Below are 26,770 nucleotides of genomic sequence, written 5' to 3' on the forward strand. Positions count from 1 at the left end.
AATTTTTAAACAGAATAAAATACATAAGTAACATATACATAATTTTTATTTTATATTATTAAAAAATATATATAGACGTTCCAAATTTTGTAAATGTCTTTAAAGAACATCAATTTTTGCCTTCGTTAATTATAAAATAGATAATTTTGCTAATTTGTTTCGATATTTTTTAATAAAGACTATTTTGTCAATTATCACAATATAAAAAGAGAGATTTATTATCTATTAATGAAGAAAACAAGTGGAAGTAGTATTATTTTATTCATTCCAGTAAACAATATTAGCTTGTTTTCTTTCTAGTCACATGACACAAAAATCAATCATATTGTCAGTTCAACCATATTCAGTGTTTCACGTCGCGATAAGTTAGATCATGGTAAAAAAAAAAGAAACAAATTTCTTTTGCTTTACAAAGAGAGAAAAATCAATATAGGCCTATATGTATCATTTTATAGTAAATTACTACGTTTTAAGTTTGATTTTAATGTAATTTATTTAATTTTTATGAAACAAAACTCTTGTATTTTCACTTATAACAAAAATAATGAATTTGATCATCTTAATTAGGAGAACTTAATAAAATGAGTTATCTGTCATATATATTATACATAAAAACGTGCATAATGGATTTAAAATATGTATTTAATTGTATTTTATATACCTTTACATTTATTTTCTATCTTTAATTATTTTTGCACTCTAGGCACTAAGAATAGGTTCGGTCAGGTCACAATAGAAGCGGCAGATGGTGATCGCCCATGAAAAATTTTTGGGAGTTACTCGTCTGGATTCGATTTCGAGTCCTCCAGAGCAATAATAGACTTACGTCTTCACCGCCTCGGTCATTCGCCATTAAGATATATTGGTTTAATAANATCTGTGTTGTTTTTATTTTGTTAGCATTTGTATTCTGAAATTGATAGTTACATTTTTTTTCTTTCCTTCCCCTTCGTCGCATTGATTCACTTTAAATAAATTTTACAATATTAAAATGTACCCTTTGAATTTTATCTAAAAATTCAACAAATAATAATATCGAAAATGTATATAGAAATTAAAGAAAATTATATAATTTAAAACGATTTGAAGTTTAAATCAATATATGGAAAATATTATCTCTGCCTTTCTATTTAATAAACATGAACATCTTGATTAAACGTAAACAGATGCGTTGTGTATTTCCTATAGATGTCATCTCTTTCCCTGAGGTGTTAAATGTATTTTGCTTATGGCAAGACACTCATCAATGTCAAGAGCAGTTGCTTTCAAGCGATTCTGGATGATCTTTTAGGGATAACAACCGAGTTCGCTACCTTCCTGAATCGAAGAAGGTATGCGATTAATCAAAGTCTGTTTATGGACAGGTATCGGGCGGAGAAAGTCTTTTGAACAGAAAGATCATCGTTTAGGTGTAAAATATGATTCGACCATGTCCCGTTCTTTTGACCCATTGATTGTCGAATCCCCGTTTCTCCGCGCTAAACATTATAAAGTATTTTATTAGAGAAAAATCCATTTAAAATGTTCTATCAATATTAGACGCAGGAAAATATAATAGTTAGAACATATAAAATATTTACTACTATTTATAAGTCTATTATTATGCGTATTACACGATTTAGTTATCGTAAACAACTTACGCTCTAGGCAATTTTTACTCCATCTTTATATAACCACGACATTTACTCGAAAAATTCTTTGAATAAATTCATAAGAAAAGCCTTTTTCTCTTTCTCTCGCTCTCTTTGTATGTGTATGTATACAAATATAGGCCCTATATTAATTATTTATTTTTTTTTTAAGTATGACCTATCGATACTACTGCAGCAAACTGTTACATCGAATCGACCCAGAATAATCTATATTTTTAAAGGAATTTTTTTCTTGTGACAAAGTAACTAGGTTCGTCCTAGGGGGTCTTAAAATTGCTTAGTGGTCCTCAGTGGCTTAATCCCTGCGATGCCTCATCAATTATCATAACCTTAGATTCAGTTATAGAAAATATCGATTACAAAAGTCAAAGATTTGTAGCTATAGCCTTCGTTAATTATAAAATAGATAATTTTGCTAATTTGTTTCGATATTTTTTAATAAAGACTATTTTGTCAATTATCACAATATAAAAAGAGAGATTTATTATCTATTAATGAAGAAAACAAGTGGAAGTAGTATTATTTTATTCATTCCAGTAAACAATATTAGCTTGTTTTCTTTCTAGTCACATGACACAAAAATCAATCATATTGTCAGTTCAACCATATTCAGTGTTTCACGTCGCGATAAGTTAGATCATGGTAAAAAAAAGAAACAAATTTCTTTTGCTTTACAAAGAGAGAAAAATCAATATAGGCCTATATGTATCATTTTATAGTAAATTACTACGTTTTAAGTTTGATTTTAATGTAATTTATTTAATTTTTATGAAACAAAACTCTTGTATTTTCACTTATAACAAAAATAATGAATTTGATCATCTTAATTAGGAGAACTTAATAAAATGAGTTATCTGTCATATATATTATACATAAAAACGTGCATAATGGATTTAAAATATGTATTTAATTGTATTTTATATACCTTTACATTTATTTTCTATCTTTAATTATTTTTGCACTCTAGGCACTAAGAATAGGTTCGGTCAGGTCACAATAGAAGCGGCAGATGGTGATCGCCCATGAAAAATTTTTGGGAGTTACTCGTCTGGATTCGATTTCGAGTCCTCCAGAGCAATAATAGACTTACGTCTTCACCGCCTCGGTCATTCGCCATTAAGATATATTGGTTTAATAACTGTAAATATTGCAACTGACGACAATTTATATTTTCTATTTTAAAATTCTTTCCGAATTTCATTCACTTCAATTACTTTTCAAATATTTTAATATTGTATCAGAATAGTAATAAATGTTATTAATGACACATTTTTATTATGTAATTTTTAACATACTGAAAGTAAGAAAAAATTTTCATATGGCAACGACAAAATTTTCATAAGAAAAATGTCTGAAAGAAACTATTAAATGAGATTTGCGCGGTTAAATTCAGTTATGTCGGAATTGAATTGCTTTATTTCTAACACGGGGCTATAATAATCTAATTCTGACCATCTTAATCATAATTCTAGAAGGGTTTTCAATAAATTTATTTCTTTATAAAAATATAATGATAGCTTCGATGAAGAAATGTGGATGCATATTTTATAAAGGTTTCGAGATATCCATACAAAATCTCTGTTGAAATANTGTATTAAGTGTGATGGTGGTGTAAATAGTAGTTTCCGTTATGTCCGGTAGAGGCGCTTTCCGGTTAGGAGCAGCTCGGTCGTCTTTGAGGTTGTGGACGTTCATAACGACCCAGATGTCAGAGTAGTTGTGGCAGATCGTGTTTTGTTTCGTCGTCTCAGGTCTTTGCTGACCAAATTGTCTATACGATCAAGCAGGATATAAAGCATAACAGTGCCGAAGTCTATAGTGAAAAAGACAAACTATGAGGTAAGGACTGTCAACATCTTTTCGTTTCTTAATTCCTTTTAAGTCGTTAAGCCTAACCAATTTTTGAAACTTGGAGTAAAAATTTCGCGATTACTTCACCTTTATCGAGCGATTTTGTTTATATTATTTTTAAAGATCCAATTTAAAAAAAAAAAAGGGGGATAAGTTCACAATGCTTTATTTTTTCGAACGTGTTGATGTTACGCGATGATAAATGCAGCATCAATATTAAATAATTGCAATATATTTTTATACAGTTGATCAGCTACTAAAGTCATATCGATTGAAATCTCATCATTGTTTATTATAGCATTTTAACAGAATTATCGCTCTTAATATACACAATTTTTGTATACCAAACAAGTAATCGATTAATTTTTTAAACATATGAAGTTAATAATCAATTTCTTCTAATTTGCTAATGTGTTAATTTCAGTCCAAACCTGTTTGCTTATTTCTATCCGTTTGCTTAACTTAAATTTGCAGTAATATAATTTATTCTTCTAAATTACAAGTGTATAGTTCCAGAAGGATTTGCTTTTTTTTTTACCTTGAGTTTTGTATTTTATATTGTAATTTAAACATACCTAAATATTTTATAAATAAATTGGCAGAGACTTAAAATGAAGAGAAGAAATTTTAAAACATTAAAATTTATTAAAATACACAGTCGAAACATTTAAATTATTATTTAAATCCCCATTGCCGAGTAACGAGTAAATATGCGCGAACAGTTTCAGTTGGCGAAACTTTTTTTGCTTTGTTTTTGAATTTCACAATTTAAATTGTCGACAAAGGTCAACAAAGCATAAATAATTAGAAACTAGGGTAACAGTTATTATTTCGTAGTAGGTTTCAAACCAGTTCGACACATATAAAGAATCGATTAAGCAGTTTGGAAGCTATCTTTCATCTCATTGGCAAACAGTGTTTGGCCACATAGGTATAAGAAATTTCTAAACTTATTCCTTCAGATTTACTTTCCGTTTATCCAGTAGTTGCATTCTTCTTCTCTAGGGATTCGGGCTTGTTTTGCAGACGCTTGGTTATATCGACTGCGCTTGCGTTATTATATCTCTCCCCTTGAGAACGACTCATGCTAGCTGTGCAAGAAAATCCTTTTCTCAATTGAAGTAAAAGAGATAAATTCTTGTAATTTATAAATATCCTATATTCTTAAGATCTACGATATTTTTCTAAAGCTCATATTCTGGAAGTTCATCCTCAAACTTTCACCTTGGAAGATTTTTGTCTTTTTTTTTTTTTTTTGCTTTTCCTTCAGAGTAACTTGATCTGTGTTGTTTTTATTTTGTTAGCATTTGTATTCTGAAATTGATAGTTACATTTTTTTTCTTTCCTTCCCCTTCGTCGCATTGATTCACTTTAAATAAATTTTACAATATTAAAATGTACCCTTTGAATTTTATCTAAAAATTCAACCTTATAAAATTTAATATTTTCTCTTTTTTTTAATGTTATTTATGGATGCACTTGTATTATTTTTCAATTTATTGATGTAAAATTTCAATAAAAATGAAGAAAATATAAGAGTTAAATTTATTTATTTATCTTTTTAATCGCTGATAACATTGTATTCAATATAGAATCCGTGGTTATTTTGGATATTTTATCGCTCTTCATCTTTGTTTCGAAATTTTGTTGTAATAACGAATAGATTTAGAAAACGACAATTTGTTGATATAAAATAGAAAATGTATTTTACAGATAAAATAACGTTGCCCGAATTTCTATTTATACATACATAACTTATATATGAAATTGTTTTCTTCACTCGACTCTTTGCAAATAAAAGATATACGTTCTCGTATCTCGAGGGAGCAAAGTTCGGAATAATAGGTTTGTGTTTCTACCCGGACTTGTATTCACTGTAGAACCATCAGCTATACGTAATACAAGAAGATGGATTGAATAGTATACTGGCTTTAGAGGTCGTGGGTTTTATGTTACGCTGTCTAACACTGAAGTATTCTACTTCTGATATTGATAAATACGATCACGTAACACTAAAAAGTAACTATTTTCACACCCGCAATAACTTAATTACGATAGTTACTTTCAGTTTTGAAGTTTTTTCCTCATTTTATAAATCGGTCTAGTATAAAATTAAAAGAAAATTTGATCCGCTTTAGCAGAAAATAAAACAGATAAAATTTTTTTTATTCCCTGTTTTATTAGAAAATTTAAAAAATTATTCAATTATATTTTTTGTAGTTGAGTAGGCATTAAATTAATAAAAAGTAGGATTTTAGATTTATGAAAAAAGACATTAATTTCTGATTTTTATAAAAAATATACCAATTTTATATGACTTTATAAGGTTAGAAAATGACTCATATTGAATTCTTTTAACGATTTCGGTAATTTTTGATATTTTGCATTTATATTTTGAATCGCGGCAATAATTTTGATAATTAATGTAAATGTAGGAAGATATCCACCTATAATGAAGTTCAGTATTGCACAAATTCGTATAAATAAGCGATGCCAGTTGAATTTAGGAACATTCTGAAATTTCAAAAATTAATACAGTTATTTATTTTTAATTTATATCTAGCCTACATGTAACTTATGGCACAGATGTGATGTGTAGAATTAAAACAGATGTACTGTACAGTACATTGCTGTTAGATTTATCTCAATGAAAAATATGAATTTTAAATAAGTATTAGATTTATTTATAAAAGGAATTCTTCATTTTAAATTAATAAATTTTTTCGAGTTTAATAATTTTAAAGTACTCATATTAAAAGAAATTTGTTAATAGAATCAAATATGATTCTAAATTATCACGAAAAAGTAACATTGCGAAAGTTTGATTTAATGTTGCAAATGATTTCATTTAATTCAGAAAATTTTATAAAATTTTATTCAGAAGAGTAAAAGTTCTTTGTTTGGAATGGAAATATTCTTTGTTTTTAATACTCGAGTGTTTCTATCACTTTAAATCTTTTCACACATCTTGTATACCTGTTTCATCCTCTTTTTATTTAAATAACAAAAATAAAATAATTTCTACTATTAATAATTAATCTATTATTTTGAATATTTTATTTCGTATAATAATTTCGGAATATGAACGTTTAAATGAAACTTAATATTAAATATCTTTACTCTATTTCTGATTATATAAATGACTATGCAATGAAGATACATATAATCTAGATATATTAAATTACTTATATATATCAGTATGGTTTATTGTTTAACTTATGAGTTGATGATGATAGTTATTAAGAATCTATTAATTAAAAACTAATTAACAAATGGTTATTCTTTTCTTTGCAATTGTTGATTAATGTGTTTGCTTGAATTATAATTTGTACGAATTAAAAATATAAACTATAAAATGTATTATTTATTAGCAAAATATTTGTTAATGCAAATAATTAGTTTCGGAATATTTTTAAATATAATACAGTATTTTTCAAAATAATTATTAATTATACTTAAGAAGGCAGCTTTAGTCTGCTGTTGTATTTTATATGTATTGTTATATAATTTGCGGTTGTTAAAAGATTCTTCTTTTGCTGTAAGAAATTCGGATTCGAATCCGATCTGGACTATGATAATTATTTGTAGGTAGTTTGAGTGTCAGAGCTTCGTACAGCACTTCTCATTCACGTTTCCCAATATTATTGCGGGTCATATACATCTATAAAGAGGAAAATTGAAGTCTTCTATATAACTTGTGAAAAATCCTGATTATTTTTGTAATTGATGTGTTTTTCCCCTTTTTGATATTTTTATGAATAAGGAAAAATACACACCAATTATCAAATAATAAGTAATTCTGTTGATTAGATTACGATAAATTATAAAATTCCTAACTGTATAAAATTATTTTTTAAAAGTATTTCCTTGTTTTTATATTTAATTATTATTTTTCAGATAATAATGTATTTTGATATTTCTGAGATAGTTATGTATAAATATGAATATATGTACTTAAAAAGAATAAAATATAGTATAATGATGTAAATATACTCAGAATATTCTCTGGAAAATATAGAAATTTTTATTTTTTTGTAGCAGAAGACTTTTATAGAATTTTAAGCCGAATAGAGCTTTTTATATAATATGATTCTGCCTTTAAATCGAATAAAATTTAAAATGAGAATTGAAATACATGTAAGAAAAAATACTTCTCCCCAAATAGGGAAATATAATCCTTTATTAAATTCTTTCTTAGAACAAAACTTAAAATTTTTGAAAGCTTCGCTTGGATTTATGTAGAAATCAAATACACGAATTTGAATACTTTGAATATTTTTCAGGCAACAAAATATTATTAATACAAAAATAAATTTCGTGAATAATTGAAGGTGAAAAAACGGCAAGGATGTATTTGCAAGATTTTTATATACTGAATTTTTATGGGATACGTCGAAAGATATCTGTGCATTGGAAAGAATTTTTACGTTATGTAAATAGGGAAAGAGCGGGCAAACATTGTATTTTAAAGATATTCAAGCTTATATTTATTAAGTTTTACTTCATAGTTGATTTTAAATTACAGTATATTTATTTTCGTCTTTAAAGGTGTTATGAGTCTGATATACAAAATTTAACGGGAAATAATTTGTCGTAATTCTAAAACATCAACAAAATAATAATACATTTCAAATAAAAAAAATATATTCTAATAAAAAATTTTCAGTTTAATATTCAGAATAAATTTATTTTGATAAATGAATTCTTTGCATCGATTATAAATTATGCCTTTGTTAATTATTTTATTCGACTCTTCAACTCAGTCTCCCGTACCTTATTTCGGTTATTTATTTAAACAAATATGTTTTAGTGATAAATCTCCATGAGGTTACATACAAAATTTATAGTGTTGCTATGATCATCATCATTTAATTATTTAAATGATAAAATGCACATAAATATTATGGTATTATTTAATTATTTCTATTTTTAGGAATTTATGTATTAAATAAAAATAATATAGTAATAATAAATAGTATTATTTAAATGATAAAATGCACATAAATATTATGGTATTATTTAATTATTTCTATTTTTAGGAATTTATGAGTGTAATATTTAAGTTTAAATTTAACGCTTTGTAATTTTTGCCTTATTTATTTTTAAGATTTTTGATCTTACATTATATTGCGTCTAGAATAATAATTGTTATATTATTTTCCCTTAGAAAATTAATGTAAATCACAAAGAATATGTTATCTTATTCCTTTTGGTTATATGTCAACTAATAATATTTATCTCTGTCATATTTATTTTGTTGATAAATCAAAATTTCCTGAGTGGAACATTTTCTAGAATATTTTCTCAACACTTTTTTATTTAAAATGTTAAATATGGCTTAAGAAAATTATTGAAAGTTATTAAAAAAATAAGGAGAAATATTTATTCGAAATTTTATAATAGGAAACTGAAGATTATCTTATTTTGCATAAACATTTAATTATGATTTGTATTCTTTGAATAAAAATAAATTCTTCTTGAGGGCTTAATTTTATTATGGAAACTCGTAGATGGATTATTTTTCTTAAATTTAATTACTGTATGTTATTTCTGTCGAATTTTTCATAGATTAAGCATAACAGCAAGGTTACTTAGTAGTGGTGCCGTCTTACTATCGTAGTGAACATGCGCAGTGAATTGATTAACTTCACCCAGGTCACCTCTCTTGGTATTGCTGGAATGTCAATAACGGCCATGTGTTAGAAATGCTTTGAAGATATAACTGTCATATATATATATAGTGGAGTAAGTCTAGGTAGGAGGTAAGCTATAAAACGTTTTGCTTGTTTGAATGCTTCAAGAAGTCAGTATTAAAATTCATCTTGGTTTTTCTGTTTTCTATAGTATTCTAGGCTGGAAACTTGTTGGGTGTTGCACACTTTTGTTTGCTGCACATCCCCTCAGCAAGGAAAAGGGATCGACTACATTCTACAATAAGGGTGGAGCATTTATTTGTTTTTGACCTATTTTAGTTCTTTTGTAAATGGTAGACAGGACATATTTGTAATATTTTTATTTGTTCGGAAGTTAAATGGAGACGTGACGAGTTAATTATTGAAAATTAGCCTATATTTGTAATGAAAAATTGTTTAAAAGTTGAGATTCCATTAGATTCTGAAACTAAATTTGATGTATTAAGAAATGTTTGACTTCTTTCTAACTGAAGTTTTAAAAAAAATCTTTTTCAATGGTATTAATACTGCCTGAAGGGAATGAAAACTCGGAGTTCGATACTTAGTTTTTCATTGCTTACATTGGTACTTTTGCAGTACAGATGAAAATTGTTCTATTTTCATCATCAAAAGCTTTGGTTTAATTAGCCAGACTGAAACTCTTAAAAACTGATGCAGTTTTAAAATACTCATTAGCGTATTTAGAGATTTTTTCGTAATTGTAAAAAGTACGTAACTTTTGAATAATAAATTAAAAATGTTTCTTGTTTTCTAAAATAAAAAAATTCCTTCTAAATTAATTTTACCATAATGATTTATTAAGAAATCAATATCTGAGAAATTTTCTTTAACAGAGAGAAAGAGAAAAAAATTTAAATCCAAAATAATTCAATTTATTTTCATCTTTACTAGTTTGTGCATGTATACATACCTCTACAGAATGAAATAAATGCCATTTCTAATTTATCAATATTTGCTTTCTAAGTATCTTTTGTATATTGAGTAATGAATAGCTTTTATAATGATGATATCTTGAATATTTCACTTGACTTTGATGAAGAAAATGAATCTCTAAATCAATTGATATAAGATGTTTACAGCAAATTCTAAATGGAATATTCTCGGTCAGTTAACCATAGATGGAATGCACAATGAGGCGATTTGTCGATAGAAGTCTTGATATAATCTACTGTTCGATAGCATTTCGTTTAAAGAAGGAAGTTTTCAATCAATAACAACAGCTGTTACTTACAACAAATTCGACACGATCACTTGAACTTTGCTCCTAAAATGTTGAATAGGAAAATAAGAATATCACTAGCCAGGAAGATTAAAAAATAATAAACATTACAGTACATCTTTATTACAGGTGTTAGAGTTTACATAATGTGTAAAGCAAAAAAATAAAGTCGGCTTTGAATGCTTATCGTGCATTAAGAATCGTGTTTCGTGACTTAGTTTAGTATCTGCTTCATTTTGTGTCCGCTTCTTTCAACTAAAACCTCTAATGTTTTTTACATAATTTGAATGTGTAAGCAAGAAAAACATTTTTATTTTTTATTTTTAAATATATATGTTACTATTTTGCTGTTTATTAATAAAGAATTTATTCAGATGTTTGTTTATTAAGCTTTTAAACAATGTTCCAAATCTGTCTAATATTTATTCGCTTGTAATGTGATCATTATTAAGCCGCTATAACTTGAGTAATTAGATCTTATATAAATTGTGAATTATATTAGATTAATTAATGTACGTGTTATTGATTTTATTATATTAAAGTGTACGGAAATTAAACAAGTTAAAATAAGAAGCAAACATATGAAGTGAAACGGGTGGATTCTTTCTCGTTCGATCAGTTTTATTTTTTGAGATATATGGATGAAGTAGTTAAAGAAAACACTACATTAAATTCTATTTTGAGGTCTCATTAAGAGGAGAGTCATCCGTGCACAGCCGACTTAAATATCCTCATAGTCGAAAATCTGTCGTGTCAAATTCGAAGATCGTGTTGGTCACAGCTGCAGCGAACGTCAATTATGATTCAAACAGTAAACACATTATAAAAACTATCTTCAAAATTTTTTAATTCGAATTTTTCTGTCCGCTTTTTAAAGAATTGATAAAGATTTCAGCACTGACCCACGAAAGATTATTTTGTAACACAATCTGTTCTGTAACATCATCTCGGCGAAAGGGAACACATGGATCGTCAGTTTAAAAGATAACTCTGTCGACGTGACCCAGGAATATATAAACTATATTAAATTTATGCGATAGGCTGTACATTTTCAATCTTCGACTGCTTTACTGTGTGAAAAGTAAGTCGATGTTAATTTGATTCATGATTGTAGATATGTGTGTTATTAGAATAAATTGGCACATTGAAAAGTTTCCTTCAAAATAAATAATATTTGCAGAAAATTATATTTTAACTTTATCGAGGCTACTTTAACGATTATTTGCTTTGAAGTTCAAAAAAATTCATGTGATATTTGTCAAAAAAATATCACATAAATTTGTGATAAATGTATTTAGATAAAATACATAGTTATTATATTCAGAGTTTTAATAGTTAAAATGTTATGTCCCAGAAGTTTCTTTGAATATTTAAATTAAGATAAATTAAACCTCGTTGTAGCTTCAATATTTGTTCACCTCTGACATTGACATTAAATCGAATGCCAATTTCGAATGTCTCGTACAATAAGAATTATTTAAAGCAATGAAATTTACACACAAATTTGAGGTTTGAGAGTTTGAAAGTCACATTATTTAGTGGTAACAATATCCTTTGCAATGCAAGATCCTACGTTTCGTAATTCTTAACGAAGGATACTACTATTTAATAGTTATGAGGAAGATCCGTTCACGAGCATTGTGTGGCTCTATATTGGAGGGTGTTTTACAGTGGACGTTATACATTTGATTTCTTTAAAATTGATTTTTAGATATCATTCTATAATGATGCAATATTGGGTTATCATCATTATTTTTTTTATAGGGGAGATCGGGGCAACTTCGGCATGCGGGGCAAGTTTGTCAAGCGCTTTTTTTAAAAAACAAATTAAAAAAAAACTTTGATTATAGGTTAGGCAGTTGAGTTTCATTGGTGGCTTGTTGAGTGTAGTGTTTTTATTGTTCTCCAACAAGCGTAGTTGAATTATCAAGCAAATTTTCATTTTCGTTCAATTCCATATAATATTTTTTTTCCATTTATATTGAATTGGCAGGTTTTGTTATAATTCCATGATAACGAAAGTTACTTTTCCTGTTAGAAGGATGTAACTTCAACTTATTCACGTGGCCAGATCGTGGCTTGGCATTCTGTTCTCAGGGTTGTACTTAATGTTTCGAAATCATGACTAGCGGGGTAAGATCGGCAACATAAAGCCACATTAGAAGCAAAGGATAAAAATCAAACAGATGATAAATGAAAACATGTTTGCATTTGTTATTCATGTATATATGTCTTTGAACTTGCATTTCGTTGTAATAATATTAAATGGGTGTTGGATTTGTATTTCTTTGTTTTAATAGTGAATTCCAACTTATACATTGTTAATAACATAATTTTATATACGTGCCTATCTTGCCCCATTACTGTTGCCCCTATACCAGGGGCAACTTTAATAAAAATAATTAAAATAATTACAACTTTACAAAAAGAGAGAAGTTGCCGATCTTGCCCCTATACCCGGGGCAACTTCGTCAATTTCTCTCTTCTTGTAAAGTTGTAATTATTTTAATTATTTTTATGTCCAAACTGATTTTAACCAGATGTATAGCAAGGTAACATTCCAATAGACAATATGCAAAAGGTTTTTTTTCAGTTTACAGCAGTATTTATTACACAAAATTTAAGTAAATCTTAACATGCCGATCTTGCCCCGATCTCCCCTATACAGGATTAAGCTTGAATTATGTGATAATTATTTATAAAAGAGTTATCATACAATATTTTATTTATATTATTAAAAGTTATACAGTAGTTTGTTTTTGAAATATGTAAGATTTATAAACAATCTATTGTTTAGTAATAAGTTTAATTTGTAAATTGTATAGACTTAAGCTAAATATATTTTATTAACTACTTTTATTAAAATGGAGGTTTAATGACTAAATTATAAATCTTAAAATATATTTTAGGAAAAAATTTAAATTACATAATAATAATAATAATAATAATTTGACAAAACATAATTGTTCCTTTCTATACTAGTGACATAGCCGTAATAATTCGAAAGTTGTTACTTCAAAGAAATAATCCAATTTTAATGAGCTTTAGATAAGAATTATAAAGAGATTTTGCTTGTTAAAATTAAACAAAATCATTAAAAATTTCGGATTAAATTAAGCCGTTATTCTCAATTGTTTAAGCTTAACTATTATATTTTGGTATGTGTAATTTTCGAAAAAATAAAGAATTAAACTTGTGCTAGTTTAAAAGGAATGAACGTCGTACGCTAGAATTGCTTTAAATTTACATTATTAATTTATTTACATGAATTTTTGTTAATAAAACTTATTTTTATTGTAAAATAAATACTACGAGTGTTAAGAAAATTTAAAATTTCTATTCAAACAATGAAAACATTTTTTTTGCGAATGTAAGGAATAACTTATCGATTTTTTTTTACTCGAAATTAAATAGATGAGAACTCAAATTGGTTTTTGAATTCAACAGTAAACGTATGTATCTAATATAGATTTGCAATAAAAAATATAAATTACTTTGTGCATTTGATAAATTGAAATATTAATAAGTTGGGACACAACGATGTTATATTAAATTTTTGTAACTAGGCAGGAATAGTATAATAAAAGAAAGTTTTAAAGTATAATATATTTAGAGTAATCCACGAAAGAGATCCAATTTTCTCTTAATTTTATAATATTTAACTGCTAATTGAAATAGTACTACTAGTAAGCTTGCCAGATTTATCTTGTAGTTTTATTATACAATTATTGTTTTTTTTTTAAAGTATAAATTAAAGTGTGTGGTTATAATGATTTATATAAGTATTTCAAACTCTCAAAAATATTCTTTATCGTAAATATAAAACTTTTCAAATATATTCTCTTTCAGCAATAAAAACGTTCACAGCTGCAACTGAAAAAATATTTTAGTTCTAGCGTAAACATTCGACAGATCTTACTTTGTACTCTGAAATTGAACTTATATTTATGCATCTAGTTTAGCGTTTTATGTTGATCACGATACGTATAAAATAAAATATATAATTAAAAGAATGTTATAAAATGTTATAATCGAAAATAAAAATGTTTCGATATTCGACTCTTATAAAAATAAAAATGCTTTTCCGTATGCATCCTTAAATATTAATGCGCTGTACTTTCACATCGATTAAGATAATTACGAGGTTTAATATTTGATAACGAGATCAGATTCCTAATTAAGATCATCATAAATTCAATTTTTCTCATAATTACAGAAATTAAGAATTTCCTGCGCGATGCCTAAATTTTTAACAAAGTTTTCTCGAAAAATTGCAGCATTTATATATTATGGAATTCCGCCGATAGGTTCTAAAATTTGTTTGTATAAATTTCATTGTTTAAGCATCTGTTTCACGTAACGTGTTCCAAATTCACACCAGATCTATACAAATTATCACATTATTATGGCCTGCAGTCATGGAAATTCCTGTCCTTTGGCTCTGCCGTTTGGTATGTATAATCGAATATGTTATAATTCAGATCAAAATTTCAAAGACATCTGCTAGTTTGTATTGAATACTAATTGAATACTCCATGGAAAAAAAGGAGAAGATACAATAGTAAGTAGAAATCGAATATTGTTCAACATTTTTATAACTTTGATTGCATGAAACCATAAAATTGTTTTGGGTCAGGATAGTTCAATGACATAAATGTATAGATGGTTGCAGGCATTAAACTTCATTTAACAATGAAAAGATTGTGTATTAGTTATTAAGTTACCGTTATAACTTTTTTTATTCTGTTACGAATAAGTGTATGATGAGAACTAGGTGCTCTAAATATATTTTTAGAAACTTTTTATAAGTGTATATTTTGTTTACGTTCTTCAGACCCTTTAAAATCCCACAAGTTTTCTTTATAATTGGGTTATTATTATTAGTAATTATTACGTTAGGAATTTTAAATTAGATTTTTTGGAGAATTCTAAAGAAGCTTCTGTTAAAGCTTGTAGGTTTTAATAATGCTTTTCATCTCAGTTAATTTTTGTTAAAGGATGCGTGAAAAGGGATAAAATAGAATTTAAATCAATTGTTCTTATAATTGTATTGAAAATCACATAAAAGAAGATAATTATTAGAAATTTAATTTTTTTCTATAAAAATTACCATATTTGAACACGATTTAACCGCACCCAACCGACCGCACCCCGAAATTTTGCCCAAAAATTGGGAAAAATAAATTATAGCTCGTAATAGCCGCACCCAAATCTGAAATTCTGTATTGTGATTGGTAACGGGGAAGATATTTATATTCTTGTTTAATGATCTTGATGAAACATGGAATTTAATTTTTTCGCCCTTTTGATACGCTCTGTTATAGATTATTTAATCACACTAAGTTCGAAACTTTGGCCGAAATTAAATTTAGCAATTTCTAGATTGAATAAATGCAAAATTAATCTATGAAGCGTGGCCTTAATTGTAAGGTTGATTTACCTTTGTCTGCCGGATATCGTATTATTCTAAAATACAAAATAAGAAGGAAGAAAAACAAATAGTGATGTTTTAGCAAAGTTTATAAAATTACCGCCATCGATATTAAATTATAAATTTTCATTCTTTCAATGTACAAATGACAGATTTTTAATTTTCTTTTCTCAGATTAATTTAAAATCTAATTTTTGATATCCAGAGATTAAACTGAGCATTTATCTATACAATTAATTGATTGTCACCCGAGAGAGACAGATTTGTTCTTTTGTTTTAATTAATAAGTTCTTCAAAGATAATATTTAAAAACATTATTAATGAATCTAAAGCATCGTTAATAATTTTACGGAGTTCCTTACTAAAATAAAAAAAAATAAACAGTGGAACGTTATGAATTTTGTATCATGTTGATTTTTACATTAAATAACTCATTAATCACGTTTTTCTCTAGTTTTTCTTTAAAACTTTTGGGAAAATTAATACAAATATTATAGGCATTTTTCAACATAAACGAGCCAATGTTAATATTAACATTAACAAACCATATTCATCCACTGTGCACAGTATTAACACATAACCACAGTGATACAGTTTATCACTGCGGTTATAAGTTACAACTCTCAAAGAGAGTTATAAGTTGTATTGCTAAGATTGAGACACGAAATCCAGGAAACATTTCGGTTAAAAAAAAACAAACATTTATTGGCTCGATGGAGGCTTGTTTTAGCGTTGAAGATAAGCATTTTTATTTTTTAATTATTTTAAAATTAAACAGCAAATGTTGTGAATGTATTATACTAATTTATAAAGTTGAAAAAATGGTACGCTTTTCAGTAGCATCCAATAGAATGTGTACACATCTATTCATTCTGGACGGAAAGAGTTACATTGTTATTAAACGTTTGATTTTCGAAATTTTTACGGAAATGGCAGTTACATCCTCTGAAAATATGATTGTATATGGTCACTGCAGTGAGGAAGCATTCATTTGTTATTTAAACAAATGAATATCCTTTCCTTTTTCCTTTGATTTTTCCTTTCAATTTTGGCATTCTCGAATGGAATTCTTTAATATAATTAAATTAAAAAAATTTACGTCTTATTAGAATGCCTTTTTTGTTAATGTTGATAATGATCTAATTATAAACTTTATTTCGGGATATATTTTATAATTTTTAATGAAATTTGTTTTTATATTTAAAGGTTTAATTAAGCGCTTAAGAAAATTCCTGATCAATTTATGGTTGAGACCTTTTAACGTTGGGATATAGTAAAGCCCTCACTATCTCCACTCTAGTTGTTGTCCTCTGTTGGCACAATTCCCGAGAATAACGTCGTCTAACAGTTAAAAAAATATATGAAAATAGTGTGATTAAAAGTTTGTCCATAACAAATCACCGCAATGAAGGCTGCGCCTCTCGTTTAACATTTATTAGACGGTTAGTCGAATCAGCTATTTCTACGTCTGAGCTGCAACCAATTTACAACCCACCGTTTCGCTAATTAACTGTAATTAATTATCCGTTTCTCTTGTAATTATTTTTCAGTTGGCACATTAGCAAAGTTTACGTTCGATGCCCCAATTAAGACGGTTTTTAACGTTTCTCTACTTGATTTTTCTCGGCGTGAACGGCTTTTCTAAATACCAGAATGGCAATTGATGTTGTTAAACCCCAAGGTTTTCGATTGCCATCGGAATTAAACATGTTAAAGAGCTCGTTTTGCCTGTAATTGTAGACCCATTTCAATTAGTTTCCATAGTGTTAAGATTGAAAGATAGGATTTTGTTGAAATTGAAAGTAACAAACGTAGAAGAATTTAGAGAATGAAACTTTTACGATATATTTCATCCTTTGGTACTTTTGTAAGGGACATTCTGGAAATGTTCCAAGTTGATATCATTCTATGTGAACATGGTTGAGTTGACGTTTGTGTGACTCACGTAGAACCATCCGAGGAAAGAGATTTAATTGGACATCGAACGGATGGACGGAAGAATAGTCGTAAACTTTATGAACATCGCGGTTGGTGCAATTGTTATTATGCTGTTGGAGGACTACCGTCTTTCTGGTCACAAAAGTTCATCTCTAAATAATTCAATGTACTATTTCGAACGGGGCCAATGCTCATTGTTTTATTATTACTTTATGACGTAAATTTGACGGAAATGGTAAATCGCCCTCATCGGTTTTATTATAGGAAATTCTTTAAAGGAAATTATTTGTTTTGTACGGATTGAATATTTGAGCCGTGTTAAGTGTTGAAAGAATTACATGGCAAGGGCAGTTACGCCTGTTTGTTGTTCAATGCTTTACCTTTTGCATTCTAAATTTAGCATCTTACCTAAGAGATTTTTATTAGAACTTTAAGGGATATAACTATTAAATTTCTGTCAATAGATGAAGCTGAAAGCAATTTTTTTATCCCTTTATTTTGTCTAACATTTAAAATGAAATGCACAAATGGAGAATATTTTATTAAAAATATTTATAAATAAATAAATAAAGTCAGTATTGGAAAATTTTAATATTAATTTTTTTATACCTTTGCGTTATCTATTTTTGTTTTTTGCTTTTGTTTTTAAATTTAATGTAAGTAGACTATAGATTAAAATATATTCTAAATTATAAAAGCGAATATTTTTATTAAACTTTTTAAAATATTTTACAAAAAAAGGAAACTACTCCTTACTGATACAAATCATTTTATGCTTAAAATTTACGTTTTTATTTTATACTTTGTATGCGAACAAAATAGAAAGTGTTTATACAAAACAATAGAAAATAGTCCTCGAATTTATGAAATAGTTTTTTTATTTTTGAAAGTCTAGAAAGCTATTTTCACTTGACAAATACGACAAAGGGATTGCGACATTAACAGTGAGAAAGTCGTTGGGATAAATTTAGTCAAAATTACAAATAGAAATTTAATAGTTTGGATGTTATTTGGAAAGAAAATTGTCTCATAATGCGTCACTAGCTTATGAATAATTTTTTTTCTCTGCTTTGTTTCGACACTTTGTCTCTGTCCATTCGAATGCTTCCTAACTTTATTAATGGAGAACTTTGATTAATTCACCTGGTTCTTCCCAGAGGACAAAAGCAATCGAACACAGTTGATGACCTAACCAACCCACAATACGTAAGATTCAAGAGGATAAAATGAATGGAGGGATTTCTTTTATCCATCTCTATACTGTTATGGGTTCACTGACTTCTATGCCAAACTAATGATATATATTAAAGTTGACAGCTCACCCCATTAAAAACGTTTATGAAAGAAATACGCCAATTGGTTAGCCCTCTAGATGTTTAGATAATTATTATACTGATTTTTAACGAATTAATGAAGACTTTATTTACTCCAATGATTCCGTCAGGTATAATTTCCTACACTGAATAGATGCAAATAGAATAAATTGCTTATCCGAAACAGTTCTTTAGTTTATTCTTTTATTGTGTTTTGTATGCCTGGGGCTTTTTTATTTTATCTCCGACTTTCATTAGTTCTGTTTATTATCACTTCATTGGCGTCTTTTCAGTGCTAATGCTAGTTCCTTATCAAACTTCCTATTTAAAAGCAACTACTGATGTAGAATTAATAGTAATGAGCATTTTTCATTTTCCAAGTTGTTTTTAATTTTCCTCCTCCTCCTCCTCTTCTCAATTTGCATGCATTTTTTTTTAATTTTTTTTAAAAATAACAGTTTAGAATTTTTTTCTTTATTTTATTTATAACATTTGTCTTTAATAATTTATAAATTTTGTGCACGAATTAAATAGAATTTTATTTAAAATAATGAAAAATTCAATCGAAAGTAGGATATTTGTTTGAATTAACAAATTAAATTTTCGAATAAAATAAAATTTTCAAGTTTCGTTTTATTATATTTTCGCTTTAATTAATCATTTCCTGCCATCCAATTGGAAATTCTCTGATGCAAGCTTGGATGAAGTAAGACTTAAATTTAATTCTTGAGAAAGGGTTTCAAAAATTGTCAGATAAAACTGCATTGTTTTTCTGTTTTAGTTTTCTTTTTATTTGTTTTCTTTTTCATCTCGTTTCTTTTTGTATTTGCGAAGGTCATGAAAAGAAGATTGTGATTGAAGACGTGTTTCGTGTCTCCTCTCAACTAGTTTATCAGTGTTTCAATCTGAAAAAGGTTTAGTGAAAGAATTGTTGTCGTCTCCATTTCTTCTGAGGACTTTGAAGTTAGAACCATTCACTCTTTCCTCTGTTATAGCAGGATGTAACCATAAAGGTATTTCCTACAATACGTGTCCTCCGACATTATTGGCGCAAAGCTAACATTTTGTTTATTGGGATTTTCTTACAGAAAAAACTTTTGTTTTTGTATTTTTCAATAGTTTAACATATTATTATGAAAAACCTTCTCGCTTCTATTTTAAATATTTGATTTAAAAACTTCTTTTCTTTACTTTAATTTTATATTTTATTACACACGCTATTATTTTATTATGCTGTAATAATAATGGCATTAACACTTTTAGATTCAAGTTAGTTATTTATTTACAAGGCGCAGCTTTCAAATATTGTATGAAATAATAATAATTATTAATCAGTCAACCCTCACAATTTGTTAATGCTTTCAGTTAAACTACTGAATCGATCAATACAAATATATATGTATATATTTATAATCGTTCTGACCTTGTATCTTTATTACACATTTTTGCTTGAAGTGATATAGAATTTTATATCACTTCAATCAAAATATAATTTATAGTCTGAGCGAAACATATGCGATAACAAAAAAAATGATTGCATTCTGAAGAGAGTTTGGATATAACATCTATTATTAATATTACTACTGAACTTTTTTGTCACATATTTTTGCTATTCATAACATATTTCAGCAATTTCTCTTAAACTTATTGAAAGAAAGCAATTAGCGCAACAAATATGTATTTGTTGTTCTAGTCAGTTTGTTTTGATTGAAGTGATATACAATTCTGTATCATTTCAATCAAAAATGTATAAAGATACGATGTCACAGCAATTTATTAATTTTTTTTCAGCTTCTTACAACGTTGTATTTAATGTTTGACTACGAATAAATAAGTGTATACATAATTCATTTGTTAGATATGAGTTGTAGAATTAAAAATCACAAAATAAAGATCAGTAACGATGTCATTACCGATGAATTAAGGTTTATTTGTAATCGGAATATCGCTTAATTGCCAAGGGAATTAATTTGAAGTTATTTACGATCTTTTTCAAACATCATAATAATTTCTAATTTACATTTCTTTGATAAACAGTAAATATTTCCTACGAAGATTTATGGTTTAAAATATTTAATAAAGTTGTTTCATTTAGTTGATTAAACATTTAAAACTAATGTAAATTAAGCATAAGTATCACAGCAAGATATACCCTGAGAATTTCAGTCGATAAATTGGAAGAATTTTAGATTAAATAATTTTATCTTAATTACAAATATTATTTCAAATTCTTATTTAAAATCTTAAAATCGTTCAAATTATGTATTAAATAATTGGATTAAAATAGAATTTTTTTAATCTTATAAAATAAGATAAACCTGGAAGATTTTAGTTGTGATTCTACGTTAGAGTGCTGATAGAACAATACAAATATATTAAAATCTAATTAAATATTTAATTTTTTAAAATGTTAATTACAAAATAAAACATGTATATGAATGATTTTATTGCTAATTCCATGTTAAATCAATGATTTCTGCAAATTCAAAATTCTTTTAATAATTATCTTTAATATAATAATGACTTTTAGAATTTAAATATTTATTTTTTAAAATTAAATAGAAACTTGTATTGATTTACTCATATTAATATGTAAATATAAGTTTCTTAAATCATCAGTTTGGTTGTAAAATATTAAAATTTCATTGCCTTAATAATAATAATAATAATAATAATTCATAAACTTTTAAGATTTAATGATAATTAATTCATATGACCACTTAATAGATCAATATATAAAGATTTTATAGAAGGAATAATCTAAATGCTAAGTTATTTTTTCAGTTTAACACTCCTAGTAATTTTAGATTTTAAAAGGATTTTCTCCTCTCAGTGTTTGTGGGCAATTTAGCGAAAACGTATTTAACTTCTACTCAAATTTCAATCGTCAATTAACGCTTAGTAACGTCTCGGGGTTTATTTTCCTACAGGGAAAGTTCTTTAGCCAATTGTGTTGTTTATCTCTCTTCTCTCAACTTCTGTCTTATGAACACGGAACTTGCCTTCTGGGATTATAAATGGATTGTTTTGTTTTCCGGATTGCATCCATTTAGTTTTTTCCTAGAAATGGAAGTTTATTTTCAGAATAGTGCTGGCGAAAAATTGGTCCCTCCAGGTTTACTTTCGAAAGTCGTTTGTTAGCTTCAAACCAATTCTTTCTTATATGTTGCTCAAACAATCGTCTTCGATGTTACTGCTAGGTGACAAGTTTAAACAAACTTTTTTTTTTCCTTGTAAAATTTTCCAGGTAGCTATAAAGTTTCTATTTAAAAGCACCATGAAATAAAATATAAATGACTTTTTGAATTTTCATTATGGTTTGTAAATAATTTAGTTACGTTAAATTGTAGCGGTATTTCTTTTATTATTAAGATTTCGTTCATCTATATGCAAACATTAAAACAAGATTAGAAGTAGATCCTTCTTACAATAAAAATTCTTTAGCGTATGAAAGAAGGATCGCTGCGATATGACATGAATTAACGAGGTTGTGAACTCCTAGCTGTAACAACAAATCAAATTTTTTCCCCCTCCATTCTCGTTTCTATTTCCTGGTTATTCGAAGTAGCGGGATTTTAAATGCTTAATCAATCGAATTAAATTGTTTTGACACACCAAATAGGTTCGATAACCGAATTGTTTTTCTTAATTTGACGTTAACGATGACTTAAACTTTTGAAAATACAGTATAATTTCAATTTTGAGAATGAATTTTCATTCCTGTCACTAAGTTTTTTTTTTTTTTTCATTCTCGATATAATATGCATCGAAGGACCATGATAACTAAACAACGTTTTATTTTATATCATTTTAATCAGTCTTATTGAAATTGATGTATAAATTATGCATACACATTTTAGTTATTTGGGTGTGTGTGTGTATATATATATAGTACTATAAAAATAAATTGTGGCTAATTTTATATACTAGACATTTGCAAATAAATTACTTCGTAAATAGAGTAAAACAAACTTATAAATAACTTATAATTTTGTTTATTATTTTATATAATGTAGAATTTGACTAAATGAACTTTTGTATTTTGACTACACAAAGAAATGGTATGCATGACCTACTTTTTGAGGTTTTAGTAACTTAATTTATAGATCCATTAATTTCATCTATATAATAGCCAAACGTGCATGCAAAACGAAGTAGCTTATAGATGTTTTGGAAGGGGGGAAAAATACAATATAAAATTATATTTTAAAATATAAACATTGACTGATAATTTGTATACATTTACATTATTTATTATTATTATATAATAAATTATGTAAATGACAGTTATATAAATTATGAGTCATTACGAGATCCAAATTCTGTTCAATGCTAGCTGATGCCGAGAATAAAATATAAACAAAGATTGCGGTAAGAACCTATACAAAGTGAGTTTGTTAGAAACTTTTTTATAATTACATATAATATAAGATCAAATATTTAAGTTATTTCTAGTTACAGTAAAAAAGAGAAAGGAAGAAATTATAAACGCTTTTCGTTAATTAAAGTAATAGTGATTATTTTAAGAACTAAGGTTTAAATGAAAAAATCAAGTGTTATTTACATTTTTTAACATTAATCAAATCATTTATTTATCGTAATAGAGATTTCACTTCTGTTACAGGGGAATACATTGTTTTTAATTCTGTAAATTTGATGATAATACAAATTGAAAAGATTTATATTTTCTTACCATTAAACTAAATAAGCATAACATTTTTACTTTCCCGGCTGTTAAATATAACAGAGGGAAAGTATAGCTATCAGTCAAAAAAATGATTTTCTCCCAAAGGTTTTTACATTATTGGATTCAGGGAATCTTGAAATGGGGGGAATTGGGGATTTTTCCCTATATGTTGGATGTGTTTGTGGGCATGATTTTGTTCATCCACTTTGAAGCTTAATAACTCCTGTGCCTTTTATCGAAAATGTCTGAAATTTTGCAGTGAGGTTTATCTGTTAGGGGCATTTGTGCTGTTAAATTTTAGTGGTTAAAGGTCGAGGAAGTGAGGAGATAGAGGGGATCGTGTTATATGTCCTGGGGTCGGACTTAATGAAGATTTTTACTCGTTATTAGTATTTTCTTCTTTTTAAAAAAAATAAAACTCATGTCTACTCTTAAAATTAAGTTTTTTTGCCGTTTTATAATAATTAATAATATGAAATTTTATTTNATTCATATGACCACTTAATAGATCAATATATAAAGATTTTATAGAAGGAATAATCTAAATGCTAAGTTATTTTTTCAGTTTAACACTCCTAGTAATTTTAGATTTTAAAAGGATTTTCTCCTCTCAGTGTTTGTGGGCAATTTAGCGAAAACGTATTTAACTTCTACTCAAATTTCAATCGTCAATTAACGCTTAGTAACGTCTCGGGGTTTATTTTCCTACAGGGAAAGTTCTTTAGCCAATTGTGTTGTTTATCTCTCTTCTCTCAACTTCTGTCTTATGAACACGGAACTTGCCTTCTGGGATTATAGATGGATTGTTTTGTTTTCCGGATTGCATCCATTTAGTTTTTTCCTAGAAATGGAAGTTTATTTTCAGAATAGTGCTGGCGAAAAATTGGTCCCTCCAGGTTTACTTTCGAAAGTCGTTTGTTAGCTTCAAACCAATTCTTTCTTATATGTTGCTCAAACAATCGTCTTCGATGTTACTGCTAGGTGACAAGTTTAAACAAACTTTTTTTTTTCCTTGTAAAATTTTCCAGGTAGCTATAAAGTTTCTATTTAAAAGCACCATGAAATAAAATATAAATGACTTTTTGAATTTTCATTATGGTTTGTAAATAATTTAGTTACGTTAAATTGTAGCGGTATTTCTTTTATTATTAAGATTTCGTTCATCTATATGCAAACATTAAAACAAGATTAGAAGTAGATCCTTCTTACAATAAAAATTCTTTAGCGTATGAAAGAAGGATCGCTGCGATATGACATGAATTAACGAGGTTGTGAACTCCTAGCTGTAACAACAAATCAAATTTTTTCCCCCTCCATTCTCGTTTCTATTTCCTGGTTATTCGAAGTAGCGGGATTTTAAATGCTTAATCAATCGAATTAAATTGTTTTGACACACCAAATAGGTTCGATAACCGAATTGTTTTTCTTAATTTGACGTTAACGATGACTTAAACTTTTGAAAATACAGTATAATTTCAATTTTGAGAATGAATTTTCATTCCTGTCACTAAGTTTTTTTTTTTTTTTCATTCTCGATATAATATGCATCGAAGGACCATGATAACTAAACAACGTTTTATTTTATATCATTTTAATCAGTCTTATTGAAATTGATGTATAAATTATGCATACACATTTTAGTTATTTGGGTGTGTGTGTGTATATATATATAGTACTATAAAAATAAATTGTGGCTAATTTTATATACTAGACATTTGCAAATAAATTACTTCGTAAATAGAGTAAAACAAACTTATAAATAACTTATAATTTTGTTTATTATTTTATATAATGTAGAATTTGACTAAATGAACTTTTGTATTTTGACTACACAAAGAAATGGTATGCATGACCTACTTTTTGAGGTTTTAGTAACTTAATTTATAGATCCATTAATTTCATCTATATAATAGCCAAACGTGCATGCAAAACGAAGTAGCTTATAGATGTTTTGGAAGGGGGGAAAAATACAATATAAAATTATATTTTAAAATATAAACATTGACTGATAATTTGTATACATTTACATTATTTATTATTATTATATAATAAATTATGTAAATGACAGTTATATAAATTATGAGTCATTACGAGATCCAAATTCTGTTCAATGCTAGCTGATGCCGAGAATAAAATATAAACAAAGATTGCGGTAAGAACCTATACAAAGTGAGTTTGTTAGAAACTTTTTTATAATTACATATAATATAAGATCAAATATTTAAGTTATTTCTAGTTACAGTAAAAAAGAGAAAGGAAGAAATTATAAACGCTTTTCGTTAATTAAAGTAATAGTGATTATTTTAAGAACTAAGGTTTAAATGAAAAAATCAAGTGTTATTTACATTTTTTAACATTAATCAAATCATTTATTTATCGTAATAGAGATTTCACTTCTGTTACAGGGGAATACATTGTTTTTAATTCTGTAAATTTGATGATAATACAAATTGAAAAGATTTATATTTTCTTACCATTAAACTAAATAAGCATAACATTTTTACTTTCCCGGCTGTTAAATATAACAGAGGGAAAGTATAGCTATCAGTCAAAAAAATGATTTTCTCCCAAAGGTTTTTACATTATTGGATTCAGGGAATCTTGAAATGGGGGGAATTGGGGATTTTTCCCTATATGTTGGATGTGTTTGTGGGCATGATTTTGTTCATCCACTTTGAAGCTTAATAACTCCTGTGCCTTTTATCGAAAATGTCTGAAATTTTGCAGTGAGGTTTATCTGTTAGGGGCATTTGTGCTGTTAAATTTTAGTGGTTAAAGGTCGAGGAAGTGAGGAGATAGAGGGGATCGTGTTATATGTCCTGGGGTCGGACTTAATGAAGATTTTTACTCGTTATTAGTATTTTCTTCTTTTTAAAAAAAATAAAACTCACGTCTACTCTTAAAATTAAGTTTTTTTGCCGTTTTATAATAATTAATAATATGAAATTTTATTTTTAAAACTTTTTATAATAGATAACTTTGATTG

At 27.1% G+C, this 26,770-nt stretch overlaps 1 protein-coding gene across 3 annotated transcripts in view; it reads left to right on the forward strand.

Annotated features, from left to right (window-relative positions):
* Positions 1-3,293: 3,293 nt before the first annotated feature.
* The window catches only part of LOC111625328 (hexosaminidase D-like), a 47,283-nt gene continuing 23,806 nt past the window's right edge, over positions 3,294-26,770 (forward strand). For 2 of the 3 annotated variants that reach the window (XM_023368456.1, XM_023368458.1), the window contains exon 1: positions 3,294-3,491. The gene's annotated coding sequence lies outside the window, so the exon portion shown is untranslated. Of the gene's footprint in view, positions 3,492-19,931; positions 20,111-26,770 lie in introns of all 3 variants that reach the window. The other variant, XM_023368457.1, reaches the window with a different exon arrangement.

This window comes from Centruroides sculpturatus, unplaced genomic scaffold (assembly GCF_000671375.1).
Source record: "Centruroides sculpturatus isolate CEXI.00-Female unplaced genomic scaffold, Cexi_2.0 scaffold428, whole genome shotgun sequence".
Taxonomy (NCBI): domain Eukaryota; kingdom Metazoa; phylum Arthropoda; class Arachnida; order Scorpiones; family Buthidae; genus Centruroides; species Centruroides sculpturatus.